The 26,874-nt window shown below is 44.6% G+C and overlaps 1 protein-coding gene across 11 annotated transcripts in view; it reads left to right on the top strand.

The window, feature by feature from the left end:
• The window catches only part of Palm2akap2 (PALM2 and AKAP2 fusion), a 504,788-nt gene that overhangs the window by 384,339 nt on the left and 93,575 nt on the right, over positions 1-26,874 (top strand). The window contains exon 1 of one of the 11 annotated variants that reach the window (XM_087183583.1): positions 9,119-9,271. The exons of 8 other annotated variants lie outside the window; for them this stretch is intronic. The gene's annotated coding sequence lies outside the window, so the exon portion shown is untranslated. Of the gene's footprint in view, positions 1-9,118; positions 9,272-9,404; positions 10,344-26,874 lie in introns of those variants that run through there. 2 more of the 11 variants (XM_087183582.1, XM_087183581.1) reach the window with 2 other exon arrangements.

The following is a 26,874-nucleotide window of genomic DNA, read 5'->3' as shown; positions in this document are numbered from 1 at the left end:
AATATGAACAAATTGAGCCAGGCATGGTGGCACGTATCTATAATCCTAGCACTTTGGGAGCCTGATGCAGGAGGATTGCAAGCTTGAGCCTAGCCTAGGCTACTTAGTGACTACTTGACTCAAAATAAAAAAGGGTTAGGGATGTAGCTCAGTGCAATTCCCTAGCTTCAACCCCTAGTACTGAAAAAACCAAGAAGTAATTAGGCGTGCATCTGATACATTTGCATTGATAAATGTATGTGATGAATATGTGTGATAAACAAGGGAGTGTTGAATGCTTTCTGGGTTCAGTGCTTTGTGTCCTCCTACCTGGTGCAGCTTTCCCTTCTGGTTGTGTCTGGACTCAGACTCCAGCATTAACGCCACCTCTCTCCATTGCTAGTATCTAGTTTTAGCTGCCTCCTCTCCTCCTAGACCATTACAGCAGCTTCTCAGACGTCCGACAGCTACTCTGTAACACAGACTCCACACCAGAGCAGCCATAGTGATCTTTAAAATAGACAAACCAAGCCAGACATGGTGACGCATGCCTGTAATCCCAGCACTCGAAAGGCTGAGGCAGGAGGAACCCATGGGTTCAAGGCCAGCCTCAACTACAAACAAAAATGCCTCAAAAATAAATAAATAATAAAAATAAACCAAATCAAATAACTTACTGGTATTTGTGTGAAATAATTCAGTGGCTTCCCATCTTTACTCAGAAAAACAAACAACAACAACAACAAAATACACACACACACACCTTCATACACAAAACCCAAAGTACCTATTAAGGTTTGCAAGGACTTCATGATCTTGCCCAGTGCTGCCTCCATTCACCCACATTTCTTTTCTTTTCTTTTTTTTTGGTACTGGGAATCGAACTCGGAACCTTGCACTTTCAAGGCAGGCACTGGAACCACTGAGCTAAATCCCTGGCCCTTCACCCACATTTCTTCCTATGACGCCTCCTGACTGTTCTAAACAGGCTGCCCAGAGTCTCCACATGTGCTCTTCCCTTTCACCTTGACGGACACATGGCTCTTCCCAGGGCATTTTCCAGCCCAGCACTTAAACATCCACCCTGTTAAGAGTGTGTTTGCCTCTGCTGTATAAAATGATACTCACCTCCTACCACCATCAGTGTCTATCCCTTTACCTAGCTTTCATTTCCTTTATAATAATTACCACCTTGGGCGGGGGATTTAGCTCAATGCTTCCACCACCTGCAAACCAAGGACCTGAGTTCGATCCCTGGTACCAAAAAAAAAAATAATAATAATAATAATTACCACCTCTTAATGCATAATACCTTTCTCATATCTACAGGAACTAATTCAACTAGCCTTTGATTTTCTTGCCTATTAACTATGGCATTCTTCTCCCTTGTTTCTTTTTTACCTTCTTCCATTCCCCAAGCCCTATGAAAATGTAAATTCCATGAAAGAGGGACTTGTCATTCATTTTTAATTTTATAATATTTAATTACTCTGTACCAAGTTTTGCACATCTGAAATTGGCAAAAGAGACCAGGTCCTGCACTTGTACCGATTATGGAGTAGGGGAGAGAGATAAGATGCAACCAGATGGAGATGTGTGAAGGGTGGTGGGAAGTTCTATGGAGAAAAGTCAGCGTTCAGGGTAGGGCTGACGTGGTTGGGGCCCAGAGAATGGAGTCTGTATTTATCAAGGTCACGCGGTTATAAGAGAAGAGGTTTCTGGAGGGAAGTAGGGATGTCTTTTCCTTTTCTTGTTTTCTTTTGGTTTTTGAGACAGAAGCTCACCATATAGTCCAGGATGGACTCAAACTCGACATACAGCCCAGGCTGGTCTCCAACTTGCAATATTCTTTTTTAAAAAATTTATTTAAACTTAATTTAATTTTTTATAGTATTGGGGACTGAATATAGGGCCTTTGTACTAAACTACGTTCTCAGATCTTTTAAAAATTTTAATTTTGAAAGTGAAATAGAAGAAAAAAAAAGAAAGTGAAAATAGAAAAAATGGAAACAAAGCTTTTGTACATAGGGAAGGAGCTTGAGGGGGGAATGTGAGAAAATAAAATAAAATTTATCAAAACATAAAATAAATGAAATAAAATTTTAATTTTGAGACTGGGTCCCACTACATTGCTCAAGCTGGGCTTGGACTTTTGATCTTCCTGACTCAGCTTTCTCAAGTGCTAGGACTGAAATAGGAATGATATAAGGGAAATAAATGAGGCTCCCAACCTGCTAGATGTCAGATACACCAAATTCATGTTCCCTGAAGTCAAAGAATGAATTCTAAGAAACAAGAGTAGGAAAATGTATTAGGGAATAGGAGTAGGGAAGAAGAATAGCTCCTGAGAGACAAGAGGGGTCCAAAATGGGGTCCCATCAGGCCTACTTCCCAAAGGAAGTTTTATAGAGCAAAGTCATGAGGGTGGTGGGCACAAACTATAACCAACCAGTAAGATTACAAGTATAGTCACTTAGGTAATATTGATCCAGTGGGGAAGCAAGTCCTGTAGCAAGCATACATGGATGACATCATTAACCTTGATTGATAATTCATAGTTTTAGTCTTGTCTTTGTTTTAGTAGTCTTAGTCTTTGTCTTAGTCTTAGTCGGTGGGAAAAGATGGCTAACCCTTAAGGAGGTAATGGTTTATTTGTGGACCTCAAAAGGGTGATAGTCAAGCTTTTGTTTATTTCTCAGAGGTATATAGGCATTTCATCTTTATTTTGAAGCCTGGCATTCAATGGCTGTGCCTCCAGCCACAGCTTCCATGTGTTCTCATCTTCTATGCTGTCCCTCTCTCTGTCTCTCTCTGTCTCTCTCTGTCTCTCTCTGCCTCTGGCCTAACCCTGTCTGACTGCCTACAATATTTCTGCCTAACTTAGCTGTCTATATCAGGACTACTGGTACTGGTGTGAGCCACCACACCTGGAATTTCTGTGCCCTTGTCAATTTTGAGCCTGTGGGCCCAGAGAGAGGGCAAGCTGAGATATAAATTTGGGATTCATTGGTGCAGAGACACAGATTGGCTGAAGCCACAGAGAGAACGGCCTGAGAGAGAAGGAGCCTGGCCAAGTTGTGGCTCATCCCACACTGGAGCTTTGTAAAATGAGAAAAAGCCTGTGTTGTCATGTAAAATGAGAAAAACAGCTTTGGTGACATGTAATGTTTGTCTTAGCTCTAAGTCTCATGACTCTGACATTTTGATAAACCCTCACCCATCCAAGCAAGTTAAAAACAAAACCAAACAAATCAAAAAAGGCCCTGGCCTAACCCTGGTCTGCAGCCTGCCTATCTGAGCTCGGCCCATGGATGGGTAACCTAGCAGTGCGGCTCCTGGGCGCCTCAGTGCCTCAGTCCTTTATGAGAGTCGAAGGGCTGGGGATTTAGCTCAGTGGTTCTGGTGCCTGCTTCGAAAGCACAAGGTCCCGAGTTCGATCCCCAGTACCAAAAAAGAAAAACCAAAACAAAACCAAAAGAGTCACAAACTGTTTGTGATGCCCACAGCTTTACTCTTGTGTGTTATCTGTCTAGCCTCTGAAGGAATTTGAATTGGAAATGCTTGCTCCTAAAATTAACTATGCAGTGACCTAGAAAGAAAAGAAAGGAAGGAAGGGATAAGGGGTAGGGAGGGAGGGAGGTCAGGAAGGAAGGGAAATAAGAAAGGAAGGAGGGAGGGAGGAAAGGAGAACTGGGAGAAGAGGGGATGAAGAGAAGGGAGCTATGGAGCAGGCACTTGATGAGCCTGAGAATCTTCAAAGGGCAGGTGGAATATGTGTGTGTTTTAGCTGTTTGCATTTTTTTTTGGTACCGGGGACCTTACGCTTGCGAGGCAGGCGGCTGAACCACTAAGCTAAATCCCCGGCCCTAGCTGTTTGTACTTTTTGCAGTACTAAGGATTGAACCCAGGGCTTTTGCACTGAACTAGATTCTCAGTCCTTTTTACAATTCTTTTGAGAGACGGTCTTGCTAAGTCACTTGCCCAGGCTGGGCTCAAACTTCCAGTCCTTGGGCCTCAGCTACCTAGAGTGCTAGGATGATGGGTGTGCACCACTACATCTGGTTTAGATGATTTTATTATAAGCTATTGCCATTTGTAAAGTGACTTTATGTTGGCCAAGGTCCCAATCCAACAGAGGCCTTTAATATGCTGCTGAAGCTATTAACATTCTAAACATCTGGGCTGAGGATTTAGCTCAGTGGTTCTACCGCCTGCCCCGAAAGCACAAGGTCCTGAGTTCGATCCCCAGTACCGCAAAAAACAAAACAAAACATTTTTAACATCTAAATGATCTTAACACTGTATAAGCTTAATATGATTTAGAGAAATAATTAACTTTTTCTGTGGATATAAATTTAACACGAGCTGGGCGTGGTGGCACATGCCAGTAGTCCCAAATACTCAGGAGGCTGAGGCAGGAAGATACAATTGAGTCCATAAATTTGAAACATAGTGAGACTCCATCTCAAAAAAAAAAAATGCTTTCATAGCCTGGTCCTATTTGATGATCTTACATTCTCTCTAGAATAAGCTGTTTAATATGCTCAATATAGCAGAAGAAAAAAGCTTGTTTTCTCATTGGGTATTTGTCAGTATTAAAATATTTGACAAGTAAGTCAGAGACTGCTTCAAAGACTGCCTGTGTGGTAATCGGGATTATTAAAATTAAAAATATCAATATTTAGTCTTTTTTTTCCCCCTGATATGACTGAAAATCAATATGGTATTTTCCATAATGTAACAGCCTGGAGGGAAACAGTTGGAAATTTATAAGAAAATGCTGTAGCCTCTTTTTGTGGAGGGGTACTGGGGATTGAACCCAGGGCCTTCACACTGAGCTGCATCCCCAGCGTTTTTTGTTTTATTTTGAGTCAGGGTCTTGTTAAGTCACTAAATTGCCTAATTTGTGTTCAAACTTTCAATCTTCCCGAATCAGCCTCCCAGAGTGCTGAGATTACAGGTGTGTGTCACCACGCCTGACTCATCCTCGTCATCAGCACACAAGCTTCGAAGCCTCTGGACCCAGGAGATGTAGGGCTCTCCTGCGTTTCATCTCCTGTACCCTGAGATTGTCTCGTTTCCTCACCACAGGCACTCAGGATTCCAGCCTTGCTCTCTCTCTCTTCCCCACTTCGTCTTTCCCCTCCACAGCCAGGATATTCCCACACAAGGCTTCCCAGGATGCTCCTCCTAGTTTGCAATAGCATCTGCTTCTTCACATTGGTACCACTTACATGCACGTTTCAGCAGCAATCTAGATGACTGCAATGCCGAGTAAGAAACAGAAAGAAGGTGTGGTCCAGCTACAGTGCAGGACGCAATGAAAACCATTCCATGGCCTGTGTTTTGGGGGTTTGGAATATTTCTTTGGGATGTTTTTAAAGGTCTTTAAAAAAAGAGGCTGAAGCAGTTGGGGGTGAATGTAATCAGGTCACCATTTCCTTATGTTGGAGAGTTTGGCAGAGGAGAAGCCAAGTGTGAGGACGTAGAAAAAGGAAATAAATGTGGAATAGGCAGGAAAGAAACTTGCTGGGATGCAGGAAGCCGGAGACCCTGGAGAGGAAATGAAGGAAAAGCAGGCACCACAAACTAGGCCAGGAATGGGAGTAAACACACTGAAGAGCCCAGAGTTCTCATGTGACACTGGCCCTGTCACTGTGTTTACCTGCCTTGTTCGCCTTTGCCTGCCTGTGAGAGTTGTGGCCACTCCAAGCTGTTCCCAGACATGGATGTGAGGCAGAGTCAGGTGAATCGCGTACACAGGTACAGACTGCTGGGGCCCCGCTCACCCAGGGAAAGGGCAAAGGAATTCAGAAATTTTCTCCTCAGGTTTTCAGCTCCATCCAACATATGCCAATTTGGGAAATGCTGCCTGACGGTGCCTAAAGAGTTAACCACTGCTCAGCAGCCAGTCCTAACCTCGGAGAAGGGAGTTTTTAGAAGCACATTTTCAATTTGATTAAACGCAGCCGTAAATCAATACAGTCTGTAGACCAACATTTGTTGGTCTTGTATGTTGTGTATTCAGAAACACAGTCTGTGGATGGATCATCTGTACTATGCAGAAGCTGATGATGTTTAAAGATAGCATTTTTACCCATAACTGAGAATCAGGCATCAGTGCAAAGAGAAATGTCTTAATTTGGAAATCCATAAACATACAAACAGCCAGATGAGTGAATAATAAAACAAGTATTTGAGGTGAAGAGTAAGCAAGTGATCAGTGTGAATTCTAGGAATTCATTGACTAGCTAACCCATGTTGTCTAGCCCACAGGGTTAATTCTCTCCTCATTTTTTCCAATTTTTTATTATTATTATTATTTGGTACCAAGGATGAAACTCAGGACCTCGTGCTTGCCAGGCAGGCACTGTGCTGCTGAGCTAAATCCCTGGCCCTTATTTTCTAATTTATACACAATAGAAGTTTATTTCTCATAGTTCTGGATACTGGAAGTCTGTGGCTAGGTGTCAGCAGATTTGGTACCTGCTAAGAGCTGTTCTTTGCTTTCAGGATGGTGCCTTATTTTACTTATTTGTTTGATTACTTGTGTATTTATTTGGGTACTGGAAATTGAACCCAGAGGTGCTTCAGCACTGAGCTACATTCCCAGTCCTTTTTATTTTTTATTTTAATTTTTATTATTATTATTATTTTATTGTACCGGGGATCAAACTTGGGTCCTTGTGCCTGTGCAGCAGGCTGCAAAACCACTGAGCTAAATCCTCGGCCCTTTAATTTTTATTTTGATAAGGTCTAGCTAAGTCACTAAGTTACTCACTCTGGGCTTACACTCATGCTCCTCCTGCCTAGCCTCTCAGAGTGCTGGGATTATAGGTGAGTGCCACCACGTCTGGCTCTGGGGTTCAATCATTTTTTATCGTTGGGCAGTGAGCTTTGCACAAACACCTCTTTATGCACAAACTTTATGCACAAACTTTATGCACCAGCTTTATGCACAAACAACTCTCCAAGGGAAAGATCAAGAAGAAAATATTACATAAGGCATTTTTCTTCTCACATGCAGCCATTCATGCCCTTGCATTGATTTCATTGAACAAATTAAGCAAATATTTCTGGATATCCAGTATGCATTGAAATAGTCTCTTTTATATTAAAATATTTAATCATGGCTACCTCTTGAATACTCTAAAAGAGGAAAGAAAAGGAAATGTTCTTACAAATTAATATCTATTAAAAACAACAAAAAATTAATATCTATTGAAAACACCTTTTTCCTGCATTAATATTCCTAATAGCTTTCTGTAGAATGATTTCCGTGAAGTTTAAAACTCATTTTCATAAAATATTGACATTGCTTTAGAGAAGAAATAATTTAGAATACAGTTGGCATAACTTGCTTTATTCTTTCTACTGAGACAGATTTCATTTGTAAATTTTATTCTAGTTTATGAATCTATGAGAAGGACGATGCCCTTGCCATGGTACTGCTTATAAAATATCTTTTCTGGTGTAATTTTAGGATCCTTCCTGGAGAGTCTATGGTGTGGATCATAAATAACTGTGATACCCACAGTTGGGTATTTCAGTGGGAGTTTTTCACATGATAGCAAAATGTTGAAAACAGAGCAGGAGATAGGGGACCCAAATGTTTAATTCCTTAAATCAGTGACATGAGAAGTGAAGGAAGGGAAGAAGGAAGGAAGGCAGAGATGGAAGAAGAAGTTAACAAACCCACTGGGGAGTAAATGCCAATGAAATTCAATAATTAAGAGACAAATAGGGCCGGGGATTTAGCTCAGTGGTTCCACTGCTTGCCTTGCAAGTGCAAGGACCCGAGTTTGATCCCCAGTACCAAAAAAAAAAGAGAGAGAGAGAGACAAATATACAAAAAGGATAGCGAAATAATCTCTAAATGCCAAGAAAAAGGAGCCATATTGACATTCAGGACCCCTTTGTAGATGTTCTCTGGCCTGGTAAAGGTGTGAAGGAAGCCGGGAGAGCCCTTTCTCAGGGTGCTTTGCTGTGTCCTTGGAGGAGTTGGGCTTTCTCAGTCCTTCCCAGTACCGCTTCTTTGTATTGGAAATCAGGAAACTGTGGTCTGGGAAAGTGGAATCAGGCCCTAGCAGTGTCTTTTCCAGCTGTATTTGACAGGCCAAACTCACTCCCAGAAGAGGACTCCAGGGCTCTCCTAGGGGTTGAGAAAGCCTCAGGCCACCCCAGGGTGGAAACTGGGAGGGGGGCGAAGGGGCTCTGACCTGCAAAGCTGGATACAGAGAATCACTGGGAAATCACTGACTTCATGCAATGTTTGCCTCCTTCAGAGACCGTGCCCTAAAGCACAGTAGGACGCACAATGGCTTGCTTTCTCCAAATGCCATTTTCTGCCCGCAGCGTCAGTGTCCTCCCTCAGGATTTCTAGACGGGCCATTTTCAAAGGGTCATTAACATTATTTAAATATTCATGGGGGTGGGGGTGACAGACTGAAATTTCAGCCCGCTCGGGAGGGAAGGAGGGATGGCTGGCCACCTGCCTAATCGAGCCCCACGCTGCGCATCAGCTGCCTCCTTCCCCACCGCGGCCCTTGTGGCCACACGCGCTTTGACACCACAAAGCCACCGGCTGCCGCACGGGGAGGGCAGCGTAAAGGATCTGGCGAGCCAGAGATCGTCAAGCGTGTGTCCTCTTCTTAGCCACATCAAGGGAACCCCAGAACACACGAGGGCGTCATTACTGTCACCAGGAGTCCCTCGCCAGGCTGCCATGCGGTCGCGTTTACCCGGGGTCAGTCGCTGTGCTAAGGGACCAGGGTCTCTCTCAACCCGCAGGTAGGAACTCAGGAGCTCCTGGGATTGTTAGCGCGCACAGGCACCCACATGCACTCACACACATGTGCACACACGCACAGACGGCACGCACGCCGTCACGCCCACCCACGCGCTGACACTTGTCCACAGAGCGAGATGCTCAGAGCTCTCCCTAGTTAGAAAACATCCAGCCCCGCGCGCCCCATCCACCCCGCCACCCCGCCGTCCATCCAGTCTCTCCGCTCACTCGTTTCTCGGTGGGTGCCTAGATCTGGTCAGAGTCAGAGAGGAGTCGCGGGGGAGGGATGTGGAAGGGGCGGGGAGGGGCGGGGCGGTGCCAGGCCGGGAGGGGTGGGCGGGGCTCGGCGGCCTCCAGCGCGCCCCGCGGCCTCGGCTCCCTGCAGATGCGCTGGCCCCAGCCCGGCTCTGCCGCGCGCCGGTCCCCGACTCTCCCGGACGCCCCAGTCTGGAGGCAGAGCCGCGTCGCGTTGGAACCCAGTCCCTCGGAAGCCGGCGCCTAGAGGTGGGTGTCCGGACTGGAGCGCCCGGGACACTCGTGCGGGGGTGTCTCCGGGCGTGGGAGAGGGTGGGCGCGGGAAGCTATAGATCTGGTAGCCCTCGGAGGCTCCAGGGGCTTTAAGGGCTTTTTTAGGGTCCTTGCCGAGCGGATCGTGTGCGGAGGGCGGGTGTGCTGGACGGGCTTTGGCCATGTGCGCTTGAATTCCTAGGCTTGGGGAGGGTCGGGCTTTTGGCTGCTTTGCTCAGTACTTATTGACTTATATACGATTTAAAAAAATAAACTTAGGACCCCGGAACACACACAGCAGAGATGGCCAGGCAGTAGCTGTATCGGAAAGACAGCTGTGGCCGTCTGTCCACACCCGGGCGGACCGGGCGTGAAGCCCCGGGTTGCAGCTGTGGGGAAGACGCGGGTCTCCTCCTGGGGTGGCAGTGCTGGGCCGTTTTCGAAAGTCAAGAGCTGTGCACAGACAGAGAGCCCGAGGTCTGGGATGCCTTGGTCCCCAGCCGGCCCGAGCCTTTTGGAATTTGGGTCCAGAGAGCTGAACTCCGGAGACCAGGCAGGAGGCAACGAGAGGGTGGGCCAGGCCCGGGGCTGGGCCGGGAAGTTTGTCCTGAGGGTGTATCTGGGGTTTTATCCGTGACGAAGCCGGCGCGTCTCTTCGGGGCCATCGCGGGGACACTTTGGGGAGCGGATGGTGGGGGAGATCCCGGGCCAGCCCTTTCTGTAAAGTCCGGGGAGGCGGCGCGCCCTCAGGCGTAAGAGCGAGGAGACTCTGGCGGCCCGAGAAATTCTACGGAAACTGTCGCGGAGGGAACTGAAACGAGGCGGGTGAGCGCTGCGCGCCCGCGCCCGGGAGCGGTGGCGCAGGTGGCCGGGTGAGCGGAAGGCGGCGGTCGAGCTGCGCGCAGAGAGGAGCGGGCGGGAGCTGCTCCGGTCGCCGGGGCGCCGAGCTCCCCGGCCCTGACGCAAGACGCTCGCCAGACCTGGGGATCCCGCCCAACCCACGAAAAGGGGACGCCTGGGGGAAGAGACGGTTTGTTTAGAAAGACGATGGATTAGCTTGGCAGACCCGGTAAAGCCAGTTTCTTGTGTAGCGGTCTGGCTGCGATAGACTGCGTGCTCGGACTCTGACAAAACAGAACCCTTCCCCGCTGCAGTTTGGGTGCCGTGTCGATAGTTGGGCCAGCTTCCTAAGAGAGACCTGACCTACACACGTCTGTTACTTCTCCCAGGAAGCGCCCTCAGCGCTGCTCACAAGCGCCTGAAGGCTGGTGGTGCACCAGCCCACCTGCCTTTGCGGTCGAAGGCTATTTCTTTCCCTGTCTTTGTTCTGATTAAGTTCTCTTAAGAATGGCACTTTCCTTCCTGGAAGTGTTCCCAATTTAATTAAACAGCCCCTTTTCCTCCCAGGCTGGCAGCCTCCCCGTCATTCATTAGTACTATTTCATAGTAACATGGCTAAATATGAGGTATATCTGAGAAGGATTTTACTCTATTTGCTTTTTTATTTACTTATTTATAACCCTCTGTTTCTTTAAACATAAAGACTTGCGTACTCTAAAGAGCTGTCCAGCTGCCAGCTCTCTCCTCCCCAGTTTTGACCCTTGGCCCTCTCCATGAAGGGCATCTTCTCCTTTGGCTGGGATGATGTGGGCCCTCTGTGGACCCTGAAATTACCTTGTATTGCACCAACGCGAGTAGTCCTGATCCAGAAAAAAACAAAAGCAGTACCACCTGGGTCTCCCCAGTCTGTACCTAACAGACTGTGCAGTAGAGTTCATTGTCATTGCTGTGGCTTTCTGGGATGCTAAGGTCCTATCCTAAGAGGGAAAGCCAGGCTTTGAGATGAGACAAACAGTTTGAAATCCCCGTTATCTCAGTCCTGGCATGACCATAGGCCCTGCTTCCGGCCTGAAGCGTCCAGAGCAGTGTCCTCAGAATTCATTTCACTTTCATAAGTGGCTTATTCTGACTTGGTAGCCTCAGGATCTCTCCCGTGTAAAGGGAAGTAGATTGTCTTAACTTATCAAGTGAGGAAAATACGACTCATTGGTTGTTTTATTTCCAAAACTTTCAATATTTTATTTTTAGAACTAACCCGCTAATGTTGTTAAACATACTAACACTCTGGACTTCCTAGTTACTATAATTCTTGTCTAGATACGAGCCTGATAGATTTGGTGGCCCTTAAAATGCCCACGTCCCAGATTTCTATCACAGTTGTTATCACTAGTCTCTGGTTATTAGGATGATGAGAAATGTTTCAAATAATGGGGAAATTGAATCTGATTGGAGGTTGTGATGAAGGATTTTAACAGTTGAAACAGGAGCGGGCTGAAAATTTACTTCTGAAGACCAGAGCTTTGGTGTTTAGTTCCAGTCTTTAATTTTATACACGTTTCACTGCTGGGAGAATTGATGCTCTGGCTAGAAGTAACTTCTCCAACAGCTGTTCTTTGATCTTGGAGACACAGAGTCACCATTTGCTTGGACTATTTAGCATAGATCCTGTGAAAGTAGTTGATCAGTGTACATATGCGGTTTGACAATTTTAGTCAGTTTTTATAGAAAAAATTTTTTTTGTCATTTTTCTGCAGTGCAGGGAGTCAAACACAGGAGTGTTTCACCAATGAGCTACATCCTCAGCTCTTTTTAATTTTTTGTTTGTTTGGGTTTTTTTTTTTTTTTTTTTTTTGAGTCATGGTCTTTATAGTTCAGGCTGGCCCTGAGCTCACTGTGGAGCCCAGGCTGGCTTCAAACTTTCGTTGATACTCCCACCTCAGGCTCCCGAGTACTGGGATTACAAGCGGGGCACCACCACACCTGGCTTAGTTTTTGTTTTGATTTTTTGTTTGTTTTTTGAGACAGGGTCTTACTATGTAGTCTAGACTGGCCTTGAACTCACAGTGATCCTCCTGCCTCAGCCTCCTGAGTGCTGGGATTACAGGCATGTGCCACCACACCCAGCTAGTTTTTTGTTTTGAGATAGGGTCTAGCTAAATTGCCCAGACTGGCCTTGAACTTGTGGTCGTCCTGCCTCAGCTTCCCTAGTGTCTGAGAATACAAGTGTGCAACACAATGCCCAGCTGGCAAAATTTCTTTATATGAGTGAACCCAGCACCTAGATGTAGATCTTCTCCAAAGTTTAAAAAAAGGTTTAAATTTAGGTTACCCACTGGTACCAACTCTACCTGACAGCAGTTAGTGTGGCTTGTGGCTGAGGGAGCTCTGTACACAATGATGGTAGATAAAATAACCCTCTCTTTTACAAATGTCAACTTTTCATAAGAATCCCTGCTAAGAACATACAAGACTACTTTTCAAATCTTGTACATTGGCCCCCTCAACAAATTTTTCAGGCATATATTATAGACAAGTTGAAACTAACCCTATTCTAAAAGCAAAATGACTCAGAGAGGAAGTTTGGGGGTTTGTCCATTTGACTTTCAGTAGTGTATAACTAACTAGTGTATTTAAGAGACTGAGTAAGCGTGCAGGAAGATCACACATTCCAGGCCAGCCTGGGAAATTTAGGGAGATCTTATCTCATAATAAAATTTAAAAGGGGGGGGTGGTGGAGTGGAGATGTAGCTTAGTGTTCCTCCACACACGAAATGCCCAAAGTAACAAAATACCTAAATTAAACCCAAGGTTGAAACTTTGTTTCAGTTTTGGTTGATGAAAATGTTTTTAAGATGTAAGGAATGGCCACCCTGCCTTCTTACCCTGGGGAGTTTACTGAGCTCTTCCAGTGACAGTGCAGGATTCTCTAGTCTTGGTGTGACATTAGCATAGATATGAATTATGATTTTACAGGATTATAGAACTGTAATTGTGGACCAGCTCAAGATGCTAGCTTTTGTTTGTTTGCTTTATTATTATTATTATTATTATTATTTTTTTGGTACTGGGGATCGAACTCGCTTTCAAGGCAGGCGGCAAAACCACTGAGCTAGGTCCCCGGCCCTAATTATTATTTTTTTTGAGGCAGAGTATTGCTATGTAGTTTGGGCTGGCCTTGGACCCACTCTGTAGCCCAGGCAGGCCTTAAACTCACTTTGATCCTCCTGTCTCAACCTACCCACTGCTGGGATTACAGATGTGCCTAGGTCTAGGATGCTAGCTTCTTAGAAAACTAAAAATCCCATGCAAGTCTGCCTATCTATCTATCTATCATCTCTCTATCTATCTATCTACCTATCTATCTATCTATCTATTTTTTGATACAGGGTCTCACTGTGTAGTTCAGGCTGGTCTTGAACTGAATACGTAGCCCAGGCTGGCCTCAAACTTGCGGTGATCCTCCTGTCTCAGCCTCTTGAGTGCTAGGAGTACAGGCGTGTGCCACCATGCCTGGCTATTTATACATTTTTTTACATTTTTAATAGCAAAACATTTATAAATTTAATTTCTGTTCTTTTCTTCACTCTCTTGAAAGTTGAGTACCATAAAAATGAACCAAGAGGGCTGGGGATTTAGTTCAGTGGTTCTGCTGCCTGCCTCGCAAGCGTAAGGTCCCGAGTTCGATCCTCAGTACCACCCCCCAAAAAATGTGACCAAGCCTCTCCTTTCTTCCTTCAAGAAAACAGGACATGCTTTCTGCTGGGGTCAGTGGTGGGTTCCTTTTTTCCTCTGGAAGTGAATCATGAGATTGGGGATGCTCCCAGCGGACAGAGGGAGGAGAGGTTGGGAGCACCTGCAGCCCTCACCCGCCTTTGTCTCCTTGCACTTCTGGCTCCCATCCAAAAGCACGAGTGCTTGCCAGGCCCGGAGGGGACAACCTGAGTAGGACAGCAGCCATGGAACTGGAACTTCTTTCTTCCTGGTGGCAGTGTCAGAGTGACCGAATGGCCCTGCGGCTGGAGGAGACACAGGACTGCTGGTGTCCTTCCAGCAGAGGACAGGGATGAGCGTGAGACCAGGGGGCTTCCCTCAAGTGGCTCTGAGGGCTTGGACGTCGTAATTTGTTTTGTCTTCTCAGTCTCATGGAGGATTCATGTGCTGGCGGAGGGGTCATGGTATGGGTGTCAGGGGAAGTGGAGAGAGCAGCAGAAGGCAATGAGGAAAGTTGCTCCTCTTTGAACCCTCCTTCTCCTTAGGGGTTGGTGGAGGCTTTGTGGATATTTTTGATGTTTGGCCATATATATAGATATTGTAGTTATCTAGAACTATGTGCTGCCAAAGTGCCTTAGCCAAATTTTCTTTAAGACCTTGAGTATGTCACAAAAATGGAATCTTAGGTCACTTATCTATAAAGATGGGGATGCCAAAACCTATTTCCAAACTCATGTTAATGAGACATACACGGGACTATGTTGCACATGTTGTGCTCCCTCCATTTCTCCTTCTCCTTCTTCCTCTTGCTCTTCCTCCTCCTACTTTTTTTTTTTTTTTTTTGTGGTACTGGAGACTCACTCCAGGGCCTTCCATACTGAGCTGCCTCTGCAGCTCTTTCTACTTTTTCATTTTGAGTCAGGGTCCACTAAGTCTCTAAATTGCCCATGCTGGGCTCAAACTTGTGACCCTCCTGCTTCAGCCTCCCAGAGATTACAGGTGGATGCCACCATGCCTGGCTTAGTACGTTCTTAAATTGACCAAAGTCCTCTTTTTAGTTTTATCACTGATGTAGATGATAAGTACATAGTTTTAAAAGTTTATTTTTTTAGATTCAAGCAATTATATAGCAGATCAATTGTTCATTCTTCACTCCTATCAAGAAGCTTTGACTTTGAGTTCTCCAAGCCTAAATTCTCCCTGGCCCTGTCCCTTAGACTTTGAGATGTTTAATTTGACATTCTCTCTTCCCCTTACTTTTTTCTTTGGTACTGGGGATCAAACTCAGGTCCTTGGGCTTGTGAGGCAGGCGGCGGCGGCGGAACCACTGAGCTAAATCCCCGGCCCTTACTTTTGAAGCACTTGCACCATTGGTAATTCTTTCATCTCTCTTTCCTTCTTTCTTTCTTTCTTTCTTTCTTTCTTTCTTTCTTTCTTTCTTTCTTTCTTTCTTTCTTTCTTTCTTTCTTTCTTTCTCTCTCTCTCTCTCTCTTTCTTTCTCTCTCTCTCTTTCTTTCTTTCTTTCTTTCTTTCTTTCTTTCTTTCTTTCTTTCTTTCTTTCTTTCTTTCTTTCCTTCTTCCTTTGTTTCTATTTTACTCACCTTTTGAATAACTCAGAAATTGTCCCTGACTGGGAGAAGGAAACCCAATTTTGAGCATCCCAATTTTAGGCTTTAAGCTCCCAGGGTGATGCATGCTATCGGGACTCTCCTTTCTCCTTCTCAAAGAAGGAGATATCTGCTGCAAGATACCTTGCAAACTTGAATGAGCTGACTGTTTACTATGGCAAGAAAATGGCTTAATATATAAAGGGACAATTTTCAGTGAAGATTGAAGTGACAGTGGTTTTTGGAAGAGCCTAGATAATGCAGTCCGTTTTTTCTTTATTTAACTTTTGATGGATTTGCATAGAGTTTACTTGTTCAATAGATTATTTCCCAGCACCATGTAATTACAGTGGACACAGCAGAAACATTATTTAGAGTTGTTTTTTTACTTTGTGATACTCAAAATCAAACTCGGGAGTACTCTATATCCTTAGCCCTTTTTATTTTCTATTTTGAGACAGGATCTCCCTTAGTGACCCAGGCTGGCCTTCAATTATGATCCACTGTTCCTGCTGCTTCAGCCTCCCAGGTGCACCAGTGTGCCCAGCTTTGAGTTACTTCTTTTTTTTTTTTTTTTTTTTGGAGACATGGTCTCACTATGTAGTTCAGGCTGGCCTCGAACTCACAGCAGCGATCCTCCTGCCCCAGCCTCTCGAGTGCTGAGATTACAGGCATGTACCATCATGCCCAGCTGAGTTAGTTCTTAAGTATTACAGTGTCTTCTTTTACTTTATTTCTTAAATTCATCTTACTTATCAAGTTTTTCTCTCTTTACCTATAGCAAACATTATATGATATATATATTTTTTTTGGTACCTGGGATTGAACTCAGGTCCTTGCACTTGCGAGGCAGGCGGGAGAATCACTGAGCTAAATCCCTGGCCCCTGTAGCATACCTTATAGATCTGAAAGCAGAAAACATTCACTTGATGTGCATGTCATGCATAGATTTTGGTGCAGCTACTATGATGGTTGCTTTGTTTTGAGTTTCCCCTTCAGTAGATAGATGTATAACAACTCAGCTCCATATAAGACATCACAGTAAGTTTCAAAGCAGTCATCAAACCTCCACTGGAAACACAGAGATCAGGTCAATAGTGAGCAGGAGGCGGCCACTGAATTTGATCAGAATAGTCTCCCCTCTTAGCCCAGACCTGTCTACCAAGTGGAAGGAACCAGTTGGCACTGTGCTCCTGGGGTAGGAGGTGTTTCTTCTTATAAACAAGTGTGTTGGTTAGAAAAAGTAGTCAGGGATTCACAAGCAGCATGATTTAAAAAGCAAAAAGCAATAGCACCAGACCAAGTTTGTGGTTCCTCTGTGAAAAGCTTTCTTTTTAGCAGTGTCTGCTGTTGGGACAGTAGAGTCCACATAAGCAAAATGTCTATGGAAGGGAGCTGCCTAACTGAAATGCAAAAAGCTCCAGAGTCTGCACTCTGTTTCAAGACCTCTGTCCAGCACCAGATACCTGATTTTCTCAGGTGCTGCCCTGTTTACTTGGACACATGGTTCATTCACTTCCAGCATCCATGCAGGGACTTCTGGGTCCCAGCAAGAGCTCGGGATCTCATATCTCCAGGGAGCCTGGAGATTGACTGGCTTTTAAATGGGCTCTGGTGATGTCAGATGGAGCTGAGAACTTCTGGCCTCTAGGGTGTGAGCCTAGAGTGGATACCGAGTCCCCCTGGTCAGCCCACATCTGCAGTCCTATCTCTAACTTAGGAAGTAGGGAAACGGACCCTGGACTAGGTCCCCAGAGAAATTCCTAAGTAAGCAGATAGTGGTACATCCTAAATTGCTGGCCTTAGGTCTTGAGTGATTTTTATGTGTAGAACCTAGAGGCAATTCTGGAATTCTGGTCAGTGGATTCCACCCGAGCTTTATGCTCAGGAACCCCTGAACTCCGCATCTGCTGCCTGGAACTGGTGAAGAATTGAGGTATTGTTTAAAGATAGGCAATGCTGGGCTAAAAATGCTGACCTTCCTTCAAACTATGTTAAGGTGAAGCCTGCCATGATGGTGCAGTCCTGGAATCCCAGCACTTTGGGAGGCTGAGCCTGGAGGATAGCAAGTTCAAGTCCAACCTGGCAACTCTGTGAGACCTTGCATCAAAATAAAAATTATAAAGTAGCTCAGTGCAAAGGCCTTGGGTTCAATCCCCAGTGTCATAAAACAACAATGACAACAAAAATACTATGTAAAGATGTACTGTATTGCTTTGCACTTACTTTAGCAAGGAATTATCTTAACCCATTTGGGCTGCTATAATAAATTACCATGAACTGAAAGCTGGGTGTAGTGGCACACCCCTATAATCCCAGCACTGGGGAGGCTGAGGCAGCCTGGGTTACATAGCAAGATGCAGTCTAAAAAAATTTTTTTTATAAAAAAGACTGAGTAGTTTATAAACCACAGAAAGGCTAGGAAGTCCAAGATTAAAGGCCCTGGCAGATTTATTGTGCAGTGAAAACCCACTTTCTGGTTCATAGGATGACACCTTCTCACTGTGTCCTTAGTAGAACGAGTTAGGGATCCCTAGGGCCTCTTTTTTGGGGGGGTGGTGATTTTTTTTGAGACAGTGTCTCTCCATGTAGCCCAGGCTGGCCTCAAACTCTCGATTCCCCTCTGCCTCAGCCCCCACCCCATGTATCACCATGCCCCACTCTTCCAGAGCCTCTTTTAAAAGGGCACTAACCTTCTTTTCGAGGGTCCTGCCCTTACGCTCCCGTCACTCCAACAGCCCTACCTCCTATTTCCATCATTTTGGGGATTAGCCTTCAATACAGGAATTTTGGTGGGGCTGGGGTAGGTGGGCATGGACATAAACATTCTGAGCACAGCAGGGATCTTGGAAACTTATCCTTGGGCAGAGGATGGATAAGCAGTGAAGCTAGACAGAGCCGCATATCCAGGTTGACAGAGATGCTGACTTGATAGTTTCCCCAACATGGCCAGAGTGCCCTGCATTGGTAAGAATTTTGCCAGGGATTCCAGGATTTTAATCTCTTGTGCATTAGAAGAGCATGTGCATAGAACTGTGCCCACACCACACCAAGTTCCAGGAAGAGGTGGCCATCTTGTCCATACCCCATGGCCCTGTCCAGGGTGCTTGAGGAGAGCCTGTGGGCTGGGACTGAGCTAGTGCTTCCTGGAGCTGAGACCCCTCAAGGCCAAGGGGAGCTAGGACACTACTTGCCCTCATCTGGCCCTGCAGTTAGTTGCTCCGTGGTATGTTTCCAGTGCTGAGTTTTGGCCAGTGGGTGAGGTGTGTGTAGCAGGTGTGAGGAAGGCTGACCTCATTTCCCTGGCTTCACTAGCCGACTGCCTGGGCCACAGTACAACAATGGCAGAGACCTATTTTGGAGTGCTTTTTCAATGGAGCCTACAGAGAAAGACATTATTGTTTAATTGCTTTTATGTGGGGGGTTGGAGGGGTAATTTTTCCCAAAGGAATAAATTTTAGTTCATATTCTAGCAAACCAAGTACTTAATAACCCTTATTCAGAAGCCTTTTCTGCACGTGCATTAAAATCAAGGTTTAGTACTACATGCCTGTAATCCCAGGTACTTGGGAAACTGAGACAGGATTGCAAGTTCACGGCCAGCCTGGGCAATTTAGCAAGAACCTGTGTGAAAATAAAATTTAAAAGAGCTGGGGTTGTAGTCAGTGGTAGACTGCCCCTTGGTTTGGTCCTTGGTAATAAACACACACACACACACACACACACACACACGCAAAGGTCTATGGCCTAGGTGCTCTGTAATTCCAAAGCTATATTTAGTTTGGCAAATTAGTAGTTTGCATCACATTTTTGTCTTTGCAAAGGGTAGCAAAGGGTGTCCTTTCTGACACTATTAGGGATGAGCAGAATTCATTTGTCTTGGGAAGAAAATGAATAAACTATATTGGAAAGTTAGATCATGTCCCAAGTGTCTGTGATGATTCCTGTATGGGATCATTTGCTGGGTGCTAAGTATGGCCCAGAGATGGGCCAGGGGGAGGGGAAGCCATTGCTTTCGCCTGCATTCACAATGTGCACATTGTTTTAAAATAGTCTGTTCACCCTATGCTTCATTACCAAAACAATCCACGGTCTCCAAAGGATGGCAGATGTTGTGGTGTGAAGACAGAGGAATGATTTGACAACTCCCATTCAGAATCTATTGAGTTTTCTCTTCTGGGGAATTCCCCATAATCCCCAGGGATGCCTAGGCCAAGAGGTTTGCAAGGCATGGTGATAGGAGGAGTTTAGGAGGAAGGAAAGGGAAGGGGAAGAGAATAACATTTTTTGAATGCCAGATGCTAAGTTCCTTGCTTTACCTCCACTGTCCTACTTAATTTTTGCAATCACTATCATTTTTAAAGGACAATTCTGGGGCTCGTGGGGATATAACCACCAGGAGGTCCTACAGCTCCTGAATGTCAGCCAAGTTTTCCCACCTGGCTCCCTCCTTTTACTAAATCTGTGCTGCAGCCTCTTCCTACTCAAAGTCTCCTCTGGTGATCCGAAGTGTTCCTATCACCAGGAGCATGATAAAAATAAAGAATCCTGAGTCCCAGCTCAGACTTACTGAACCAGAATCTGCATTTTCATAAAATTTCCAATGCTTCCTGTGCATGTGAGAGTGTGAGAAAGCTCTACTACTAAGGAGGAAGTGTTGGCAGTTACTGCTGTAAACACTGGCCACATCTCAGGACTGGAATCAGCAGAAGGGACCTGAGAGGTTGGCCTGTCCTGTGAGGTGGGAAGGAGGGATAGAGACCAGGGGTGTAGCTGAACCCTGCAGTGCACACGACAGCCCCCGCCCTAACAAAGAATTGTCCTGCCCAAAACATCAGTAGCACGGATAACCCTGAGAAACCCTGTTCTACTTGTCTCTGTCTAGAATGCACATCCTGTAGATAGGCGTCTGTAGGTTAGATGTATGCGGATCTTCAGCAAGCAGATATGATGAGATGATACAAATGGCAATGTACCGTGCACATAAATGTGAATCTTTTTATTGGGACTTGAAGAGAGCAAAAGAGCTTAAATTGAACCACCAACAATTTCCACTAGCGTTCTGAGAGTGTCTGGCTTTAGTAAAATGCAACAGAAATATTTCTAAGCAAGTGCTGAGTGCCCGCAAGGAGGGTGCTACAGGATGACACCCACCCCCAAGCCTGGGAACAGGCGTGTTTCTTTGATTTACTCTTCAGACCTGCCCAGTCCTGGGTCCCACCTTTCAGTTCCCAAGTAGGTGGTGCTGGGTCAGCTGTGCCACCTGGAGGCTAGGGAAGAAAAGAAAAGAAATGCCAGCCTAGGGAAAGGAGGCGGAGCCTCACCCTGCCGCCTTCCCCTCCCCAGGCTCCCTGGTGCTTCTTTTTGCTTACTCAGCTCTGAAATTCCACCAGACACCTCAGTCTCCCTTCTTCTTGACCTTTCTCCTTAGACTGGGGTCCAGAACAAATGAACTGAACTGCTTCCTTCCAGCTCCTCTTCCTCCCTCCCTCTCTTTTCTCTCTCTCTCTCTCTCTCTCTCTCTCTCTCTCTCTTCCTCTCTGCTCAAGCACCTTACCACTGAGCTGCACCCCCAGACCATTTTTATTTTATTTTGAGACAAAGTCTTGGTAAGTTTCTGGGGCTAGCCTTGAACTCCTGTCTCAGCCTCATGAATAGCTGGGATTTCAGACATGCCCCCCCCAAAAAAGAAAAAAGTTTGAAACAGAATTATATCTGATAAAGAAACCTTGTTGTTAACATCTAGTTGTAAGAGCTCCCCTTTTGACATTTGTGACAAAGACATTGGCTACCAATGTCTTTTTTTTTCTCGTTAAGTTTATTGGTACATTTTAGGTATACACTACAGTTACATTCATCATTGGGAATTTGTAACTTTCCATGATGTATCTTGGTTCTTATTTTTTCCCCATTCCCCTGCTCTCCCTTCACCCTCTCCACCCCTCCCTATTAACAAAGACTTTGTTTCCATTTTTCCTTTTCTCATGTTTTTTCCTTTTTCTCTTTCCTTTCCCCTACTCCTACCCTTCCCACTTCCCTTTTCCCTTTAGACCTCTTCTTCCCATTTGACATTATCAATTATACATTTTGGTCCTTATTTACACTTTTAGTTTCTCACACTAGAGAAACTATTCAGTATTTACTCATGTGTGTCCTGTTTATTTCACTTAAGAGTATGGCCTCAATATGCATCCTTTTATGTCTCTAGTTTCTTGTTCTTTATGGCTGAATAGTACTCCATTTTATAAAAAAAACCCGCACATCTTTATCCAGTCTCCAGTTGATGGGCAAGTGGGCTGTTTCCAAGCTTTAGCTATTGCAAGCTGGCTACCAATGCCTTTACCTACTTTCTTGTTTTACTCTGATGAAATTTGCTTTTCTTGAGGTTCAGAATTCTAAAATAGAATTGATTCCCCAGTATCAAAAAAAAAAAAAAGAATTCTAAAATAGAGTTTTTTCATAGTCTTATTGTATCCTCCTGCTTGCTTTGTTGCTGTTAGAACAATAATGTTTTACTACTTTTTAATGGACACTATCTACATAGGACCTTGTTCTAGAGAAGTTTTGGAGCTAAACTGGATTTATAACCAAGGCACTCTGAGGAAAAGAAATGCCTGCAATTCTATGCCTTTTCTTTTCATAACTTTCATCTCCCTTGAAAATGAAAGACAGGGCCTTAAACAGGAAAGGAGGTCGAAGGCAGTGCTTGGCTGGCCCTAGTGTCCAGAACGTCCGGCCTTGGCACTGGACTCGGAGGCCAGGGCAGGAGAATCAAGTGCTGGGCCTCCATCCAGAGTGGACTGTATCCTCCCAGGCCGGGAAGATGGCCTGCTCCTGAAAGCTCTAACATAGGGAATGGGAGTTGCGTGGGAAGGTGGGGGCAGAGAACACAGGAGAATGTGATGGAGGGTCATCAGCCAAGTCACAGAAAGGGAAGCGCCAGCCCCTGATAGTTGATTCCTATTAATTGTTTTGAGAAACGAATTTGAAATCAGTATTAGAAAAATTTTTTTTTTTTAGATGCTGGGGATTAAACCCAGAGTTCACCAATGCTAAACTCACACTTTATCACTGAGCTGTACTGTAGCCTCTCCATTTAAAAATAATCTGTCTAAATGATGCATAAATGAGAGGAGGAAAATGACCGGAGGAGAGATCAAGGTGCCTGTAAAATGGCCTGCTATGTCTTTTTCTTTGCATTTCTTTCCTTATCTCTTTGTTCCTTTTTTTCCTTCTCTCCCTCTTTCCCTCCATCTCTGCCTCCCTCCCCTTCTCCCTCTCCCTTTTATCTTTTCTTTTCCTTTGCGATCTCACTGTGTTACTCAGTCTGGCCTTGAACTCCTGGATTCAAGAGATCCTCTTGGCTCGGCCTCCCAAGTAGTTACAACTACAGGTGAATGCTACCACGCCCAACGTATTATGCCTTTTATTATTGTAGTCAATGTCTGAATGCATGCTATGGGCCAGGTACATCTTAGTTTAGCCTTACCACCCCCTTAATGAGGAGTCCTTAGTGTTTTTTTTTTTGGTACTGGGGATCGAACTCGGGACCTTGCACTTGCGAGGCAGGCACTGGAACCACTGAGCTAAATCCCCGGCCCCGGTCCTTAGTGTTTTAATCCCAGGTTATTTTTATTTTAGGGGACGGGGTCTCACTGTATAGTCCTGGCTGGCCTTAACTCACGTGTAACGCTGACTGGCCTCCAACTTTTGATCCTCTTGCTTCAACCCGACTGCTAGGGTGACAAGCATGTGCCACCCCCCTGGCTTTCATTCCATTTTAGAGACAAAGACATTGCTGCCAGGAGAATTGAGATGTATTGGTCAAGGCTGGGCTCCTGGTACACATAATTTCCCTGTTTGTTGGTTCCGTGCTGGTTGAGAACTGATGCAGTGACATACATGACTGTGGAAGGAGAGAGGACGGGACCAGGGGTTTTTACCTTGAACATGGTCAAGCTACACTCGCTGAACACCAGTTAGTTGACCTGGGTGTTTAGTCACTTAATTGTATTTAGTTACTTTAATTAGTTAATTTGTTTTTGAGTTACTGGGTATTAAATCTGGGGTCTTCCTGCTGAGCTACTGTATCTAGCCCTTTTGAGACAGAATCTTGGTAAGTTACTCAGGCCAGGCTTGAACTTTCCATCCACCTGCCTCAGCCCCCAGGACAGCTGGGATTGTAGGCATGCACCACCACGTCTAGCTTTTTTAGTTGTTTTTGTTACAGATGAAGAAACTGAGATGCAGGGATTTAGGACAAGGGGACATAGCTAGTGGTAAAGCCAGAATTTGGAGCCCCATAATCTGACTTTTACAGAAGGTCTACACATCATCATCTCTTTATTTTACCATCTTCATGTTTAATGCAAATGAAGTTTACCCCACTTTTACTATAATTTTACTATAGTTAAGATTCATGAATCTTAACCCATGAACAAAAGCTTGCAAAAAAGAATAGAAAAAGTATAGCATTTAAAGCTTGTAGAAGTTAATTTTGTCCTCAACCCTTGAACTTGTCCAACTCACAGAAGGTTAAAACGAGGTAGTTTTAGAAGACACCCACCTGTGGTTCCATCCAGGGTTTAAGGTTTTAGATGTGCTGGGTTGTGGGAAGGGGGCTGTCTAATACCTGTGTGCATTGCTTTTTTTTTTTTTGGCACCAGGGATCGAACTTGGGTCTTTGCACTTGTGCAGCAGGCAGCGAAACCACTGAGCTAAATCTCCGGCCTTGCATTGCTTTTATCATGATCGTCAGAACACGTTGCCTTAGTATGCTGGGGTTGCTGCAGTGAAGCAACATGCTGGATGGCTTAAACAACAGACATTTACTTTCTCACTGAGGCAGGAGTCAAGGTGGTGCTCAGGGTAGCTTCTGCTCAGAGCTGTGACGCTAAATCTGCTCCAGGCTTCTCTCTTTGGCTTACCGAGGACTGTCCTCTTCCCGTGGCTGTGCACGTAACATAAAGTTTATCATGTCAGCCATGGGTGTCCAACCTTTTGGCTCACCTGGGCCACACTGAGTGAAGAGGAATTGTCTTGGGCCATGTATAAAATACATAATGTAGTTAATAACAAAACTTCTTTCAATGTTTTTATTACAGTATTTTAAAAAAGAGGGCAACATAAATATAAAACTAGTGAGATATTTGATGTTTTTTTGAAACCAATACATCAGTATCTGGTTTGATAGAAGTAGTCCCAGGGCTGGGGATTTAGCTCAGTGGTTCTGCCACCTACCTCGCAAGCACAAGTTCCCAATCCCCAGTACCAAAAAAAAAAACAGTGGTTCCAGTTCTTTTTTTTTTTTTTTGGTACTGGGGATAGAACTCAGGACTCTGCACTTTTGAGGAAGGCAGCGGAACCACTGAGCTAAATCCCCATCCCTCAATTCTTAATGAGGTCTCAAGGTGCTCATCAGAAATTTTTTATCCAATTTCACTCTTTGTGTACTTCATCCTTGATAATATTTGTTCACAATTGTATGTACTACGGTACCAAAAAGCCTTGGCATGAATAAGGCGTGATTAGGAAGGAGAGAGATTTTTCTCTGGGAAGATGGTCTCATGAAAGTTCAGGAAAGCGGGGGATAATGGTGCTCTCCAGTAATTGCAGCAACCTGGGAGGTTGAGGCAGGAGGATCACGAGTTCAAGTCTCACTTTGGCAACTTAGTGAGACTCTGTCAAAATTTTAAAAAGGTGGGTGGAGGGCTGGGAATGTAGGTCAGTGTTAAAGGGCCTGGATTCAAGCATCAATACCAAAACATATCTCAGTAAAGAGACACGATCAAAAATGTTTTTGAGTTGAATAACTCTACATTTCAAAAGTTGATAAGCAAACATTTATTTTTCTAGTATTAGCAATATTGTATAAGTAATTATAGCAATATCATGGGCAAAAAACTATTTCTTACATTTTTGTAATTCCTATACCACAGTTGCAAAAAGTCCTTTTAACTTTCTAAATTATTTTATGAAATAACACAACAAACCCACATTTAATTAAATAAGAAAATTTGTATGTCTGCTTACTAACAATAATGCCTGTCTTCACAGGCACACACACATCTAGGTAGGTTGAAATATTATCAGTAACCTCTGCATTTTACTTGCCAAGTCACACAACCACATACAACCTCTGATACACACAGGTGTTTTTCTTTTCTTTTTTGTATATGTAGGGGATACTACGGATTGAACTCAGGGAACACGGCCATATCAGCAGACCCTTCTCTCTCTCTTTTTTATTTTAGTTTTTTTTTATTTATTTATTTTCTCAAAGGAAGTTTTATAGAGCAAAGTCATGAGGGGGTGGGTACAACCTGGGTAAAAAGTATAATCAACCAATAAGATTACAAGTATAGTCGCTTACATAATATTGATCCAGTAGTAACAAGGGCTTAGGGATGACATCATTAACCTTGGTGGGTAATCTGTAGTCTTAAGTCTTCTTAGTCTTAGTGCATGGGAGAGTGTGGCCCATCCCCAATGAGATAATGGTCTGTCTGTATGGGAAACCCCAAAAAGGTGGTACAAATAATCTCAAGCTTCTATTCACCCCTTAGGGAAGTATGCAAATCTGGCCACTGTGACTTTAACCTTCAGATGCTCCTCCAGCCACAACTTCGTTGTGTTCTCATCCTCTGCACTGACTCCTCCAGGGCCCAGCCCTGTCTGACTGCCTACAATATTCCTACCTAACTTAGCTATATCTATATCTATATCATTATCATTATATCTATATCTATATCTATCTATCTATCTATCTATATCTATCTATCTATATCTATATCTATATCTTATCTATATCATTCCCCTGCTGAAGAGGTATCCCTAACTGTGGTTAGGGGAGAAGGGGAGTAGTTTCCATCTAACTACTTGGAGCTGGGAAGGGTTGATGTAGGGGAGACCACAGTCAGGGCCTTTCTCCAGAGAGCTAATCTAATGGGCCTCAGATAGAAGTCATGTTGAAGTTCAGCAGTTATGAACTTTCTTTACAAGGTCAATCTGGTGGATCCTGGTAAAAGGAGTTTAGCACATTTGTCATTGGTTCCATTTATATGACCACTTGGAGTGTGGCAGCCTCTCCATCCAGTGATCTCAGTGGGACCTCCAAATGATATAGGAATGATATAAGGGAAATAAATGTAACTCCCAGTAGCCTATATGTCAGATACACCAAGTTCGGGTTTGCCAAAGTTGAAGAAGAATGAATTCTAAGGAACAACAGAGTTTAAGAGTAAGAAAACTTATTGAGGACTAGGAACAGGGAATAGGAATGGAAAATAGCTCCTGAGAGACAGGAGGGGTCCTGAATAGGTTGCCCTCTTTTTTTAATATTTAATTTTGAGACAGGTTTCTTTTAGTTACCAAGTTGTCCAGGCTGGGATTAAACTTGGAATTGTCTGGCCTCAGCCTTCCAGAATGCTGGAATTACAGGTG

Source organism: Heterocephalus glaber, unplaced genomic scaffold, assembly GCF_053883595.1.
Source record: "Heterocephalus glaber isolate CG9 unplaced genomic scaffold, H.glaber_assembly_v1.0 deba00001481, whole genome shotgun sequence".
NCBI lineage: Eukaryota > Metazoa > Chordata > Mammalia > Rodentia > Bathyergidae > Heterocephalus > Heterocephalus glaber.
Note: the sequence above shows the minus strand (reverse complement) of the source record. Positions and strands in the feature narration are given on the sequence as shown.